Genomic DNA, 17,289 nt, shown 5'->3' with positions numbered 1-17,289 from the left:
CAGTCTTGGCCCAGGTGCAACTAACTTGGTCTAGTATTTTTTTCAAATAAAAGTATAGTTCGTCTGAAGACAGACACCATTTTATATATATATATATTTTTTCTTTACATCTTCATAGTGTATGTTTAGGCACAGAGGGTACTTAGTAAGAAACTTCTGTAAAAACAAACAGCTGACACATGTGTGATTGTTTTCAATTGCCAGAATTCCATGATCACACCAAACCTCTGAGATAATAGATTGTTTGGATTTTAGATATTAGATTAAGGTCTCTAAGTTGACTTAAGGACCAGAGGAGCAGAAGAAACTCTTTCGGTACAGTTTCCCCCTCTGTGACCTTATTCACCACAGTCTCAGTATCTCTGCGAGGATGTTAACTCATCTCCACTGGAGAATTTAAATGACTCCGTCTAGTCGTGGCTTCAAGTGTTCAGAAGGAAGAATGAACGGCTTTGCCTTTTAAAGAAGAAACCATATAGTAATGAATATGTGACCAATGTATCATGGGGTTTAATGGAAAATTAAACTATTCTACAGAAATATCTGTATATCTGTTCCCACTGAGAGCTTGACTTAAGCAGATGTTCTAATCCCTTGGACTAGACACACCCTGCATTGAAGAGCAAAGAGAAGCCTTGTCTTTTTTAGATTCGACATACAAGTGATATCACACTGTACTTGTCTTTCTCTGACCTATCTCACTTAGCATAATGTGCTCAAGGTCCATTGATGTTGCAAATGGCAGGATATCCTCCTTCCTTGTGACTGAATAATATTCCCTTGTGTATATGTATATGTGCCACATCTTTTGTATCCATTCATGTGTTGGCATTTAGGTTGCTTTCATTTCTTGGCTACTGTGGTTAATGCTGCAATAAACTTGAGTGCAGATATCTCTTTGAAATACTGTTTCTATTTTCTTTCAATAAAAAATAATAAAACTGACAATGGTCACTTAGAAAAATAAAAAGGCTTTAAAAAGTAGTTAACAATTTATTCACACATCTATTCTAATCCTCATTAAGGAATGCTTGGTTCTAATTATTTACATTGTTTGTTAAATTCTTATGTCCTCCCTGCCATTGTTGTGGATTATGTAAAGAGAGAAAAGCAAAGATCTTGACCTCATGCAGCTTACACTCTGTATGGGCCTTACATAATGTTATTTAGGCAGAAATAAATATTGTAATTATATACATGTATATATATATATATATGTGTGTGTATATAGATGTGTGTGTGTATATAGATATGTGTATGTGTATGTATGTGTATGTGTGTGTGTATATATATGAATATTTTATGTGTAGTGATCAAGAATCTAAGTTGCAACCAAATAGTCATTTTTTAAGTTTGGTTTCAACCTAGTGCATCTTGCCTGGAGATATAATTGTGTATTATAGAGCCCTAAGGACCAAATATGGTAACTTTAAAGTAAGGTAAAACCTAGAGTGCATGGTGATTGAAACAATGAATAAATAGATTAATGTTTGGATGTATGAATAAGTGTGACATTTGTTTATTATTTCAAAGGGTGATAAATATCCCTCTTATTACCTATAGGCCAAAAAGTAAAGGCTTTGGTTTAGAATTTTGTGTTTTTTGATCTCTATTCCTTTATCACCTGTACAAATTATTATGTTTAAACAAACCAAAGTGGATTCTGTTTCTATGACTGTACTAGGACTTATATGACAACTCTGGAATATTCTTCCTTGTGTCTCTTTTTCCATGGAAGTGTGGTTGTGCCACTCAGCAGTGTTATTTGGATGGAATTCCTTTTACTTCAGGTAATGTGATCTTATTCCTTAACCACTGTTCTGTGGACAGTGGTCCCAGGCTGCATTGAATATGGTGCTCACTCTTAGCCCAGGAAACAGTCCCTGATAAAACATGAGTAATGAATTCCTCCCCTGATATATTTGGTCTAAGGCCCCAATCTCTCTCTGCCCCTGCTGACTGTCCATTAATATAGAAAATGCAGACAATCAAGTTCTATTTCTCTCCCACTTAAAGTACCTAATTATTTTATTTTGATGAAATATGCACAACTATTTACTATTTTAACTATTTAAAGTGTACAATATAGTGGAATTAAGTATATTCACATAGATGTTACAATCATCATCACTATCTACCTCCAACCCATTGCATCAGGCTCAGCTGAAACTCTGTATCCAATAAACAAGTCTCCATTTCCCTCTCCCCAAGCTCCTGGTAAGTGTGAGTAAACTTTCTGTTTCTATGAATTTAACTACCCTGGATACCTCATAAAAATGACATCATATAGTATTTTTCTTTTTGTGACTGTCTTATTTCAGTTAGCATAATGTCCTCAGGTTTATTTAGACTGTAACATGTGTTAGAATATCCTTCTTTTTAAGGCTGAATAACATTCCATGGTAAGAATGTACTACACTCTATTTTATTTTTTTAATTTTTAATTATTATAGAACTTTTACATTTCCACTTAATTTGCAGTTATTACAAAATACTGGCTATGTTCCCTGTGTTGTGCAGTACATCTTTGTAGCCTGTCTTATACTCAATAGTGTGTTACTCCCACTCCTCCCACTCCTCCATACCTTTATTGCCCGCCCCACTTCCCACTGGTAACCACTGGTTTGTTCTCTATATTTGTGAGCCTGCTTCTTTTTTTGTTGTTGTTTTTGTTATATTCAATAGTTTGTTGTATTTTATACATTCTACATATAAATGATATCATATAGTATTTGTCTTTCTCTGTCTGACTTATTTCAATTAGCATAATGCCATCCAAGTCCATCCATGTTGCTGTTAATGGCAAAATTTCATTTTTCATGGCTGAGTAGTATTCCATTGTGTGTGTGTGTGTGTGTGTGTGTGTGTGTGTGTGTGTGTGTGTGTGTGTATGTGTAGTGTACAATAAATATCTATACATACTATATCTATCTATATCTATCTATCTGTGTGTGTGTGTATATCATATCTTCTTTATCCATTCACCTGTTCATGGACACTTAGGTTGCTTCCATACCTTGGCAATTGTACATAATGATGCTATGAACATTGACATGCATGTATATTTTCAAATTAGTGTTTTTGGTTTTGGTTTTGGTTTTGCTTTTATATACCCAGGAGTGGAATCTGGGTCATATAGTAATTATATTTTGAGATTTTTGGAGAAATCTCCATACTATTTTCCACAGTGGCTGCATGAATTTACTTTCCTACCAAGAGCCCACCAAGGGTTTCTTTTATCCACATCATTGCCAATATTTGTTGCTTGTGTTCTTTTGATGACAGCCATTCTGACCAGCAAATACACTACAATTTATTTACCCATTCATACGTTAGTGGATAACTAGATTGTTTCCATTTTTTTGTATTGTTTTGAATAATGCTATTATAAACATTGGTGTACAACTATATATTTGAGTCCTTACTTTCAGTTCTTTTGAGATATATAACTAGAAGTTGAACTGTTGAATCAAATGGTAATTTTATGTTTAATTTTCTGAGGAATAGTTATACTGTTTTCTACATTAGCTGTTCAATTTGTTCCTACCAATAATGTACAGGATTCTCAATTTCTCTACATACTTACCAAAATTTGTTTTCTGTTTCTAAAGAAATGGCAACCATATTAATGTGTGTGAAATGTATCTCATTTCCTTAATGAATAATGATGATGAGCACCTTTTCAGGTACTTATTGGCCATTTATCTTTGTTATTTGGGGAAGGTGTCTTCAAGTCCTTGACTATTTTTGAAATGAGCTCTTTGTTTTTGTTTTTGTTGTTGCTGAGTTAAAGGGTTCTTTATATATTCTGTATATTAATTTCTTATCAAATGTATGATTTGTAAACATTTTCTCCCATCCTGTGAGTTACCCTTTATTCTTTTGATATTGTCCTTTGATATGCACAAAAGTTTTAAATTTTTGTAAAAACCAATTTATCTATTTTTTCATTTGTTGTCTACAAACACCTTTGGTGTATATCCAAGAAATCACTGCCAAACCCAATAGAATGAAGAGTTACCCCTACGTTTTCTTCTAAGAGATTTTGTTTAGCTTTTACATTTAGATCTTTGTTCTATTTTGAGTAAATTTTTGAATATGGAGGAAGGTAAGGGTATAACTTCATCCTTTTGCATGTGAATATCGAATTTCCTCAGTATCACTTGTTGAAAATATTGTGCTTTTCCCAATGAATGGTCTTGACACCTTTACCAAATCATTTGACCGCATATGAGAAGATTTATTTACTGTATTCGTCTATATGTCTATTTGGATTACAATAGTTTGTACTAAGTTTTGAAATCAGGAAGTATGATATCTCCCACTTTGTTCTTCTGTTTCAAGATTTTTTATTTGTTTATTTGGAATCTCTTCAAATTCCCTAAGAATTTTAGAACTTTTTATTTTCTGGAAAAAATATTGGAAAGTTGATAAGAATTGCATGAGATCTGTAAAATCTGTTGAGTAATACCTACAGCTTAACAATATTAAAACTTCCCACCTACGAACATGGATGTCTATTTTTTTATGTTTTATTTAATGTCTTTTGGCAATGTTTTCAGTATGCAAATCTTTCTTCTTCTAGGCTAAATTTATTATTAATTAATCACTTTGATCCTATTTTAAATGGGATTGCTTTCTTAATTTTTTGAATTGTCATGTTAGTGTATAGAAGTGCAACTGATTCTTAATTGTTGATTTTGTATCCTCCAGATTTGCTGATTTCATTTATTTTTTCTATTTTTTGGTGAAATCTTTGATATTTCTATATTTAATATCTTGTCGTGTGTTGAGAGAATTTATTTCTTCATTTCCAAATTTAAATCTCTTTATTTCTTTCCCTTGTTTTATTACACTGGCTAGTACCTCTAATACTATGTTAAATAGAGGAGGGAAAAATGGTCATTACTGTCTTTTTTGTTATCTTAGGGGAGAAGATTTCAGTCTTTCATCATTGAGTAGGATGTAGCTGTGGATTTTTCATGCATGGTTTTTATCAATTGAGGAAGTTTTCTTCTATTCCTATTTTTTTAGTATTTTTTTAACAGAAAAATTATTAAATTTGATCAAAGGATTTTTGTGAATCAATTGGATGACCATTTTTTTTCTTTGCTCTCTTAATGTGGTATATTATATTGATTGATTTTTCTATTTGGAATCTACAGGATGTAATCAACATTTATAGAATACCAAAAACATCAGAATACATATTTTCCTCAAGCTAACATGAAACATTCACCAAGATAGACCTCATTATGTATTATTAAACACACCTTAAAAATTGAAAGGAAAAGAAATGTTATAATGTATGTCTCAGACTAGAGTGAAATTAAACTAGAAATCAACAATGGAAAGATAGCTGGAAAGTCCTAAAATACCTGGATAGTAAACAACACCCTTCTACGTTATACATAGGTCAAATAAGTCTCAAGAGGGATTTTAAAATATATTCAATGAAATAAAAATAAAAATACAACTCATCAAAATTTGCAAAATGCAGTGAAAGTTGAAGGAGACTTGTAAGATACTTTTGTCATGATATATAATCTTATGGAGACCATAAACTCAATTTTGGGAAGGGGAATAGGAAGACACAAAGCAGCAGTTCCCAGGAAGGGAAATGATCCTAAAATTAAATTCATAAATGGTTTCCAAGCAAAGAACAAATCCAGGGTGTTGCCAGAAAACAAAAGAAAAATGATGGAGGGGTCAAATATGAAACGAAGGACGTGACTGAAGAGTCTTTTGCTTAAACCTCAGAATCATTATGGTTGCATCCTTGGAGTATGACATAATCAGAAAAAGACTCTCTAAGGAGATACAGTATGTATCATAGATGCTCTCAAACAATTGGGCTTCTGGAAAGTTTAAGGGAGTTTTTCCTCAGACTTCTCAGCAAAAAACCAATGTAGAAATAAGGCTACATTGAAAAGATTTGTGGGTTCAACATTGTTGAGCCTTGATGAAGCTCACCTCAGAAGGCTTAGACCAAATCAGAGGGTATTTGTGCTAATGAAGAGCTACAGGGGAACCTGTTGATCCTGACCTGGCACTCCCATGCATGACTATACTTTCATACATTTTTCCTTACCACTTTATTCTCTTATCTATTTTTACCCTTTGTTTTTCTTTCTTTTCTCATTTCTTCACCCCTTTTTGGACAGTTTTGTGTAAGTAATGGACAGAGGACAGGCCTTGGAGTCAGAGAGCTTGCATCTGAGACTAAGATCTAGAACCAAGCTAAGTGACCTAGAATATGTTAAGTCTAATCTCTTCACTTGCATAAATGTAGGAATAATATCTAATTTACTGTGTGATCATGAGGATTAGAGATAGTAAGTGTACTTCCTTAAAGATAGGAAGTGTCCAATAAGAGTGACTGTTATATTGTTTTTATTACTGTTGCTACAATTTTGTTTATGTGGTTGATTTGGGTTCTTGGAGCAGCTGTTAGTAAACTCTACACTGAGTTTCTTTACTCTACATACTCTTTAATATGATTATTTTTATGAGGTTGAGTTTGATAGCTGATATTGAACTCTCTTAGTCTCTTTACAGCAGAGTATCCATCCCAAGATGCTTTGAGTGCTGGCTTCTAGAAATGCTTACATGATCTCCCTTGAGAAATGCCTGGGAACTTGCATCCTCCTATGTCTCCACTTCTCTAAAGATTTCTTCTCAGAGGATTCAAGCAACAAATCATCTACAGGAATTGCCAACTTATGCTTTGCTTCTAACATACTAACATTAGAAAATTATTTTTTAATTTTTATTTTTAATACTACAAATATATCTTAGGCCTTCCACTAGCAACCAAAGATACAGCAAGCCCTCAGTTAAAGAGAATGCTAATCTATACTGTATCAGTTTCCCCTTCCTGGCTCCACTTCTGGCACGATGGTGTACAACTCAGAATCACTCCTCAAAAAAACTGATGAAAACTATTTTTAAAACACATTTAAAAATAGTTGGCCTTATGAGCATACACAAATGGAAATGCCGCTACAGATATACAGCAAATGAAGACACATTTACTCAAGAATATTTACTAAAGCTCCAGAAAATGATGAGTTTTTAGTATTTGAAGATCCTCACTTTTCCCCTCTCCACTCATTGGGCTGGGAACTCCACCCAGACTTGTACAACCAAGAACACAAGTTTTTGTCTCCCCCCAGGTCCTGGTTGGAGGGTTGTCTTCCTGGGAAGGACATGACATTAGCATTTCTCATACTGCCCCTAGATACTTGTTGCTGAGGCAAAGTTCTGTACTACTGCAGCCAACAGGTGGGGGCCCCATTCTTCCACCATGTTTCCTCTCATGAGACAAAGGTTCTACCTTGGGCATGGTAGGACATTGAGGTCCCAATTGCTATTGACTCAGCTCATAGGACAGGGGCTTGTGCCAATGGAGACAAGCCAAGGACACCTGGGGCTCTTGCCCATATATCCACTGAGCACTTACTTCTTCAAACTGGGCTGTCACTTAGAATTGACCTATTGTTCCTTACTCCAGCACCAGAGTTGTGGCTCAGAGATTTTCCCTGGGAGGAAAGGCAGACCATAGAACAGAGAGCTCAAATTATCTCCCCAAAGGAGCCAACTTTATTTGCAACAGCATATGAAGATCAAATCTAAGTTTGCTTTCAAAAACAGTAGAAGTGTTGGTGAGAGGCAATGGGGAGGAGACTGATAAATTCATTGAAGATACAGGCTAAATGATAAGCCAACTAGTTGCTGGAGAAAAATAAGAAACCAGCTGCAAGAACTAGAGTCTGAATAAATTTCTAACTTTGACCATCAGGAACTGTCCCTTCATAGCAGCCTGAATTTGACTGGATTAGGGTGTAAATAATTTATTCTCCAGGGCATTGTTATGAACAATAGAGCTTTTAACCAGCAGTTAGTGGAGTTTCATAGGTTAGTGTGGTCAGGTAACTAGACAAACACTGCCTAAGTCCTGCTAAAACCTTGTTATCCCAAAGTGGCTGGGCATGTCCAAGGATGAATCCCTGAGGAAAAACATCAGAGGCTTTACCCTGTGTCTGTTTAGGGGATAGAGGAGGAAGAGAAGGGAATGGAAAACACTAAAATAATCCAGTTAGTCTTTAAACAAGTAAACAAGCTAACAACAATGACAAGCACTGAAAGAGGGGAGAGATGAAGCCAGTACCCAAAGTTGCTGCAATATCTAAAATGTTCATTTTCCAAAAAATATGAGACATGCAAAATAAGCAGGAAATTATGGCCTAGATACCAGAAGAATAGCAGGCAATAAAGCCACCTGCAGGAGAGACCAGATGTGAGAAAAGAAGCCACTATAAATATGTTCAAAGAAACAAAGAAAACCATGATTTTAGAAGTAAAGCATGATGACAGTGTCACATCACATAGAGAACATTAATAAAGAGACAGAAATTATTAAAAATAACCAAATGGAAATTTTGGAACTGAAAGGAGCAATAACTGAAATTTAAAAATTCACTAGATGGAATCAATAATACACTTAAACGGGCAGAAAGTAAAAGTACTTAAGAATAGATCAATAGAAATTATGCAATCCAAGAACAGAGTGAAAAAAAAATGAAGAAAAAATGAGCAAAGTCTCAGAGAAATGTGGGACACTAATGTATACCAACAGACATTTAAAGGCAGCACCAGAAGAACAGAGAAGGAAAGGAGCAGAAAAATATTTGAAAAATTAGTGGCTAAAAAATTCCCATTTCCTAAAAAATTTAAATCTACATATCCAGGAGGTTCAACAAACTGCAAGAAGGATAAACTCAAAAAGACCCGTGAATAGACAGATAGTAAACATGCCAAAGAAAATCTTGAAGGCAGCAAGAGGAAAATGACTCCTTGCTTAAGGAAACTCCTATAAGATTAACCATTGACTTATCATCAGAAACAATAGAGGGCTGAAGGCAATAGGATAACCTATTCTCAGCCCTCAAATTTTAAAAACTCTTAATCAAGAATCATATATCCAGCAAAATTATCATTTAAAAGTGAAGATGAAATAAAAAGACATTTGGAAAACAAAATCTGAAAGAATCTGCTGCCAGTAGACCTACCTTACAAGACATACTAAAGTTAGTTCTTCAGGCTGAAAGCAAGTGACCCAAGACAGTAATTTGAATACACACACACACAAAACAAAGAACACTGATAAAGGTAATTATGCAATTATAAAGGAGTATAATTGCCTATTTCTTATCCTTTCTTATCTTGTTTAAAAATCATAAAGCAGTATACATTTAATTGTATTTGTGGGCATATAACATACAGAAATGTAATATATTTTCCAATAGCAGGGCAAAGAGATTGGTGAGAACAAACCAACATTGGGTTAAGAATTGACTCCAGATCTTTCACTTGAATCCAAAGGAACAAATGCATAGAACCTGAAATGGAAAGAAGGCTAATATGAGAAAAATTATACATATAACATAAAAATTGTGTTCTACACTGGAAACTGACACAACACTGGAAACTGACTATAACTCAATTAAAAAAAAAGAAAAATTATACGTATAAACTTGCTCTCTTTTCTCCTCTCAGCTTCTTTAAAAGACATAAAATTACATAAAGGAATAATAATTATAATGATGTACTGTTGGGCTTATAACATGCATAGAGATAATACCTATGACAAGAATACCACAGTAAGAAAGAAAAGAGAGTAGAGCTATATGGGAATGCTGTTTCTACATTCTCTGAAATTGCTGGTGTAATTGTGAAACTGTTTTTGATAAGACATATATGGTAAGGCCTAAAGCAATCACTAAGTAAATAACTAAAAATATATAGCAAGAAAATCATTAAAGAAGTTAAAAAGTAATATTAGAAAATATTCAATTAATGAAAAAGAAAACAGTAATGCCAAAAAAGACTTGTGGTGTAGAGAAAATAATAACTTAAATGAGAAATGTAAATCCTATTGTTTTGCTTAGTTTTGTTTCTATGAACTCTGGATACAAGTCCCTTATCAGATATATTATTTGTGAATATTTTCTACCATTTTGTGGGTTGTCTTTTCATTTTCTTAACATTACTTTTTCAATTAATGCTATGTCTCTCTCTCTCTTTTTTTTTTTTAATTAAATTGAATCAGAGCAAACACAACATGTGTACAAATCTATAGATAAAGCTGCTCTGGAAAAAAATGCATAAATACATGGCAAAGAAATGAGACTTGGCATTTTAATGCTGATCATGCCATCCTCAGTGCCATAACACCAAATCTGTGCTTGCAACACAGTAAACTATGTGTATCTGCTATACCCTACTTCTCAAATCCAGGACTTATGAACTCAAATCAGAATTTGCCATCAAAAACTCAAACTTGAATTCCTGTACTAGGAATGTCTCCAGTAGAGAGCACTAATGTTTTTTGAATATTCGGTGTAAGTAGCTTTAATTGAGATAAGGCCTAGGAAGGAGTTACAACCATTTCCCATTCCCATATATCTGGGTACACATGACATAGGCATTTATTCCATACCTATTAACAGTTTACAGAGCACCCACTGTCCCCAAGCACCACATTAGGCCTTGGGATCCTGAGGAGGAAAAGATACACTCTTACCCTCAAGGAATTTGGCCTAGTGAAGAAGACTGTCTCAATCCCCTAATAACATCTCCTTGCATCAATCAAGGAAAGCATTTACTAATCATGCACTTTCCAATCACAAACTACATACATATATGTAGAAAAGCACATGGACTGTAAGCATTTGAAAACAGTAGGTTCAGGAGGGCCTTAGAGAAAGTCTAGTCAAAATCTCTCATTTTATACCTGGAAATTTTAAACCCAGAGTGGATAAGTGACTTACCCACGATCACGATAAGAGCTAAGATTAATATGGCACTTCCTATACGCCTAGAACTGCTCTAACAGTATTGTTTATTTAATCCTCACCACAACTCATTTTTGAAATACAAAACTAAGGCACAGAGAAATTAATTAACAACAAAAATCAAACAGCTCACAAGGGCAAAGTGAGGATTTGAATCTAAGTAGTCTTGCTCCAGAATCCATACTTTTAGTCACCATGCTATATTTAAGTAGCTATGTCTTAAGGCAGTCATGATTTTCTGACTCATGTTTTTACACTGTCTTGTTATTTTATACTGTCAGGGTTTCCAGCATCTCTAGAACCCATTGGTCAAAAATTATCAAATAAATCTCAAGATATTATGGTACTTCAAAGTCACAAGATCCTTGAATTGGGGAAAATGGCTCAATTCAACGTGGATGTATATGTTACCAGAAGGTGAAGATGAAGACATGCACAGACATGAGAAATATAATAAGTAATCTTGTAATAAGTATTCTTTTATCTTACTTTGACAAATGTTGCCACTTGTGTCTCATTTCCTTGTCTTCCTGAATCACTTCCATGTACTCCTTCTCACTTCCAAATCCCAGTCTTTAAGTGTGTTGATTCTTCAATCAAATAAGAACATGTTAATGTAGACAGAGCTAGGGATTAAATCTTGAGAGGACCCTGCACTATACAAGATAGAGAAAATGTGCATTTCAGAAGCCTCAGACTTAACTTCACCCATTCATTTATTATCTAACAAATATTTATTGGGTGCCTGCCATATGCACAACAATGCACTGGGTTCTGGGGATGTGCTAGTCTATGTGATGGATGTGACCTTTACTCTCCTGAGGTCCACAGTCTTACAGCATTCCTCCAGAGTAAGTTAGGCATCCATAGTTAAGCACTTGTCAATTCTCAACCTGTTGGGCCTCTGAATGATGGCTGAGCTACAGGAGGATGAACAGAATGACTCAGCAAGCCTGGGGACTGCTAAGAGATGCTGTCATTCTCAGGTGTGCAGACTACAGAGGAGAGAGCATGTTATTTTGAAATGACAGTAATACACTGTTTGAGTGATATGCCTGAACTATAAAATAGTTTATAAATAGAAATTATTTGCATTATGATTATGTTTTGTCAGAATGCACACATCTTTTTTTGTGTGTTTGTGTCCTTGAGGACCCTGAAGAACAAAATTTTGTATCTGATTATTGAATTGGTTAAGTAAATTAAGCAAATCCAGGCATTTTATTTGATAATCAAGTTCACTCAAAGATGAAGGTAAAATTATAAAATTTACACCCACTTACATATTTGTTTCATCCTTTAGTATGCTTCCCCCCTCATTTTTACTTGTAATCAATCTGTCTGTAACTCACCCAGTTACACAGAGGCCTGTACCAGACACAAAAAGCTATTCTGCTCAGAAAAACAACAGGCTTCCTTAAGCCTTAAGTTTTTTTTTTTTTTTTAATTTGCCCTTTAGGTCTCAATTTCTCTGAGAAATCTGGGAAGTCCTCTCCACTTTAGCCCACTCTTTCATCTACCAATGTAAGACCCAAATACTATTGCCCTTCAATTTTGTAATGAGACAAAGGACGCCTGATTTATTATCATACTGCTGTTTTTCATAAGGTGACCTGGTTACATTCAGCTATTATAAAGCATATTCGAGTCATAGGCTCTGAACCATGTCAATATCCTGTACTAGGAGATTTTACTCAGCCCTGAATTTGCTCATATATCCAGCTACATATTTGCCTCTATTTTTTTTTAAACTATAAGTTTCTTGAGGGCACATGTTTATTTGTTTTTAAATCCTCCAAAAACAATTTGGTGGAGAGACTGAATTGGAGATAAAGAAGTTAGCAGAGATAAATTAGTAGAATAAGTGGATAATTGGAAGGTGTGCCTGCATTTGGATACATAGGATTCAGGAGACAAAGACAAAGAGAACTGTGGTGTGGGGACACACTGGGGTTTGGTTAGTTAGTCCCCACTGATTTATCATGTCCAGCCTAATGGTCCCTGGAGGAATGCTTGGAGACTTGTGGACCCCAGGAGGGCAAAGGCCACATCCATCAAATGGACCAATGTATCCTCAGAAACCAGTCCAGTGTTTTGCACACAGTAGGCATAGAATAAATATTTGTTGGATGATAAATGAGTGGTAAGATGAAACGAAGTCTGAGATATCTGGAACATGAAATATTCCTATCTTCTTTTCTGGTATAGTCCAGGATAGTTACATTAAACACATAGAAAACAGAAACTCCTGCCTAGACTGTTAGTGGCTTGCCCCAGATCTCACTGCCAGAAGAGCCACAAGCAGAAGCCAAGATACCAATTCTCATACACTTTCTGACTCATATCTCTTTTTCTCTATTAATAAAATGTTCTGAATCTTGTTCTTTTACAATTTATATTGATTCTTAAAAATTCTTAACAAACTATATATATGTGTGTATATATACATACATACACACACACACACACACACATACATGTGCATACATATTATGTCCTAGTCTTAGAGAATCAGTTAAGGTTAGAATTGAAGTTCAGTATAAATGTGTATTACAATTAACAGATAGCCTAATATTAGGCCAAGAAACACATATGCACAAATACATACACACACAGTCATTGAGGAAAAAAAGATGGGAGGGCATGGAATCAAGGCCTAGCTGGTATTAGACCTGGGTTACTTCAAATCAAAGAAATGAAAAAGTTGAATATGAGGAACCTCAGAAACCAGCTGTTTTCACAGTATCAGGAAAACTTTTGCCCAGATTTCAACATGGTCCGGGGAACACAGATTGAATTCTTACAGGGATCCCAGCAAGCACTCTCTCAGTCACTAGCAGAACCCATCAGGGCTTTTTTTATATCACTTCACAGGAGCTAAGGAGCACTAACTCTGCTTTAATTCTAAGCTTTCAGCCTGGCTTCACTTGCAAATATTTTCTTAGAAGTCTTCATTTTATGGATGGGAAAGAGACAATAGTCAATAACTGGCTGGCTCCTGTGTGGCAGATTCCAATATGGGACCCAGATGACAGTACATATTCTTTAAATGGGATGCATGGGAAACTTTCAAAGAAATATTTGGACATCTTCCAAGAAGACAGATTAGCTGGAGATGGCGGATATCCTGCTGCAGGAAATCGTGTTTTTCCCTTGAAGGAGAGCCTGGAAGATCACCTTCCTAACACTTGTCATAAAAGGAAGGGATGTCATATAGTTAAGGCAGAGGGTCAATCAGCATAGTGGGCTGAGAACACAGAGTAATTGGTCATGAATATTTAAGACTGGGACCATGATAAGGGATCAGCTCACACAGAAGTGCACAGCTGGCCTTGCACAATTACAGTTTCTAGTCAAGCTACCTTATTCCAAAAACACTTGCAATGTCGACCTCATCCTGTCCTTGGACTTCTCACCACTGAGCTCATTCTCAGGGGTCATTCTCAGAATTTCTCCCAGGCCCGAGGAGAGCTCATGTTAAAACTCTGCAACCAGGAGATTGAAAAGTTCAGGAAAACATGGTGAAGTCTTTGATCAAAAATAAATAAAAATTCTTCATCAATGACAATATGCTCAATCATACACAGTTGAACCAGCAGGATGACTTTCTGAGAATGCAAAGCCATGAATGCCTTCTCACTTTTGTTCTTTTCTTCTGACCTGATGTCTCAGTAGGACTAACAAACTTGAACCCTGGTGTTGAGAAAATATTGCAAAGTAGTATTTCAATTAAGCACTGTAAAGCTAGCCAAACTTTCCCAGACCCATGTTCCTATGCTCCTCCTTCAACCCTGCATGGCCCACCAACCTCTCCTCCCCTTTCAGGTGCTGCATGCTTCCCCTGTAGATTACATACCTCTGAGAAAAGGAATAATGATTCCTGTTTACCTTCGTATTCTGCCTCACCTCTCCAGAACTCCAGTGCTTTCTTTTATACACTGTAGAATTTAAATGTTTTAATTAATTGAAAGAAATAGAGAATTTTCCATTATCAGAAATAATTTTATAATACAGAATTGGAAAATAACTGTTAATACTTGATAATATTCTGTCTTCCATTAATCATAAAAATTTTCTCTTGACACAGAGAAATCTGAACTCTTATCAAGGCAGCCACATGGAGCAGAGATGATGACACTCAGAGTCTCTGTTTTTTTAATTTTTTTTTTTTATTTTTTGGTTTGGTTTGGGTTTTATTGTTTTGTTTTGTTTTTCAGGGAATCAACTCAGAAAGGCCCTGCCAAACCTAGGAGTGAGTTGATTGCTCCATGTAGGTCATGCAGTTCAATAACACAATTTGTAGTGATCCTTTCATTTCTGTTACTTGTGACTCTGCTTGTGCCATTGGGCAGAGGAACCGGCCACATTGCTGCTCACAGTCATCTCCTTTATCATATGAATGTGAGGAGCCTACCACTAGATATGTCCCCAAACCAATTTGATGCTGTAGAAAACAGAGTATTTCTATGTCATTTTCTTCTGGATTTTCTCAGGTTACCAGAAAGAGATTGACTGAGCCCTGAGGGTGGATTGGTCATTTTAAGACAATATTTGGGGCAGATAACGCAAACATATAGAATTTAGGTCTTTCTAAATTTTACTTCTCTTTCATGAGTCTCTTTCTGATTATTATCACCTGCACTGATCCATCTCTTCATGTAAGTAGTACTTGGTTGTTTTCTATGTGTTCACCTAAGTTCTGAGCTGCTTGAGGTCAGAAACCAATATTGATGCTTTTTGATATTGTTCTTGATATCTAGCATACTGATGGGCACAGAATGAGTGCTTAATATTTATGATGAGACTTCTAAACACAATTTTACACTTTGACAAATTTGGCTGTGGAAATAGTGACTGAGTCTTTTAGAATTTTCTATGAACAGAATAATAAATGTATATAGGAAATTTATGAAATATAGATGGGAAATAAAATACAGCAGCATCTTTCAGAGACACAGCTTCTCTTTCCTTTCTCTTTCCAGATCCATGCAGGTGACAGATCTTTCTCTGTCCACCTCTGATGGAGACTATATTCTTTACTGTCCAGTAGCATATTCCCTTTGATTGTCTCTTAGGTATGCAGAATTGCGAGCATATTCGATCTTTTCTTCTTTCCTTCTGTCAAATTCTTGTCAGCAGTTTTACACACACACACACACTCTTCCCCCACCACCAATCTTTTGCAGATTATAATCAGGAGTTCTTCAGGCTTCTGCCTAAGAGGGTGGACTTTGCAGACTGGTGGGCCTGGGTTTGAACCTTACATGATCACTTTGGATAAGTTTCTGGATTAGTTAAAATTAGCTGCCAGTTACAGAGACTGCAAAGAACAGTGGCATAAACAAAGTGATGTTTGTTTCTCTTTCACATTAAAAAAATTTCTAGAGAGACAATCCAGAAATGGTATTATGATTTCACAAATCTCCTGAGGCTTAGGCTGGTTCCACTTTTTAGGTTTGCTAAACATCAGATGAGGTCCTCAAACTCATAGCCCTAGTTGGAGCTTTATCCATCACATGCAATGTAGAAAGGAGGAAGGAAGGAAGGGAAGGAGACAGAGGAAGGCAAGCATCTATGATCTCTTAAGGAAATTTCCCAGAGGCTGTCATACATTTCCTGTTACATTTCATTGACCAGAATTTAGTATTGTGACCTCACTAAGCTGGAATAGAGACTGGGGAATATTGTCCTTATTCCAGACAATACTCAGCTGAAATGTGGGTGGTTCACATCCTTAGAAAGAAAGGGGGAAAGGAGCATTGGAGTAGCCAAATACCAGTTACTCTATACCACTTTTTTCTTGACTGTTATTACCCATCTCACAGGAGTCTTAGTATTAAAATAAATGTTACTATGAAAGCATCTAATACAGTATCTAGCATAAAACAAGCTTTCGGTTAATGTTAGTTAATATCCCTCCTTATTCCTTTTTTGTGAATTTTCTCATTTCCCTGATACCCCATCATTGGCATCCAAATTCTATTTTAAATACTTGCCCCAGTTGATGGTACTAAGCTGTAGTCTTGTACCTTTTCATAAGAGGGAGCAACAAATACATTATTATTCAATGTCAGCATTAATTTTTTAGCTTAAAGTTTGGCTTAGATTTAAGACATAGCTCTTGGAATCAAATAGACCTAGATGTGAATCCTGGCTCTGCCACTTAGTCAGTGTCTAACCCCAGCCTCTTGCTCCCTCCATTTCCTCATCTGTGACCTGGGGTAAGATTCAGATATGAGGATTAAATGAAAATAATAGAGAGAGAGCGCCTGACAAAGTAAGTGGTAGTTTTTCTTATCTTTTTAAATTTGGCCTAATCTGGGTGAACCTTTTTGAAAATGAACTCTTATTCCATTAAAAAAAAAAAAAGTTTTAAAATTGGTCATCTCCATACATATACAAATGAGTGTTGTTAAATTGTTAGTCAAACCTT

General features: G+C 35.5%; 1 protein-coding gene across 1 annotated transcript in view; it reads right to left on the bottom strand.

The window, feature by feature from the left end:
- Positions 1-17,289, bottom strand: part of LOC135320670 (actin-related protein 3B-like) — an 876,522-nt gene that overhangs the window by 829,398 nt on the left and 29,835 nt on the right. The window contains exon 10 of the transcript XR_010379927.1: positions 11,250-11,446. The gene's annotated coding sequence lies outside the window, so the exon portion shown is untranslated. Of the gene's footprint in view, positions 11,447-17,289 lie in introns of the transcript that reaches the window.

Source organism: Camelus dromedarius, unplaced genomic scaffold (genome assembly GCF_036321535.1).
Source record: "Camelus dromedarius isolate mCamDro1 unplaced genomic scaffold, mCamDro1.pat HAP1_SCAFFOLD_114, whole genome shotgun sequence".
Classification (NCBI taxonomy): domain Eukaryota; kingdom Metazoa; phylum Chordata; class Mammalia; order Artiodactyla; family Camelidae; genus Camelus; species Camelus dromedarius.
This window is presented reverse-complemented; position numbering and strand designations above follow the sequence as displayed.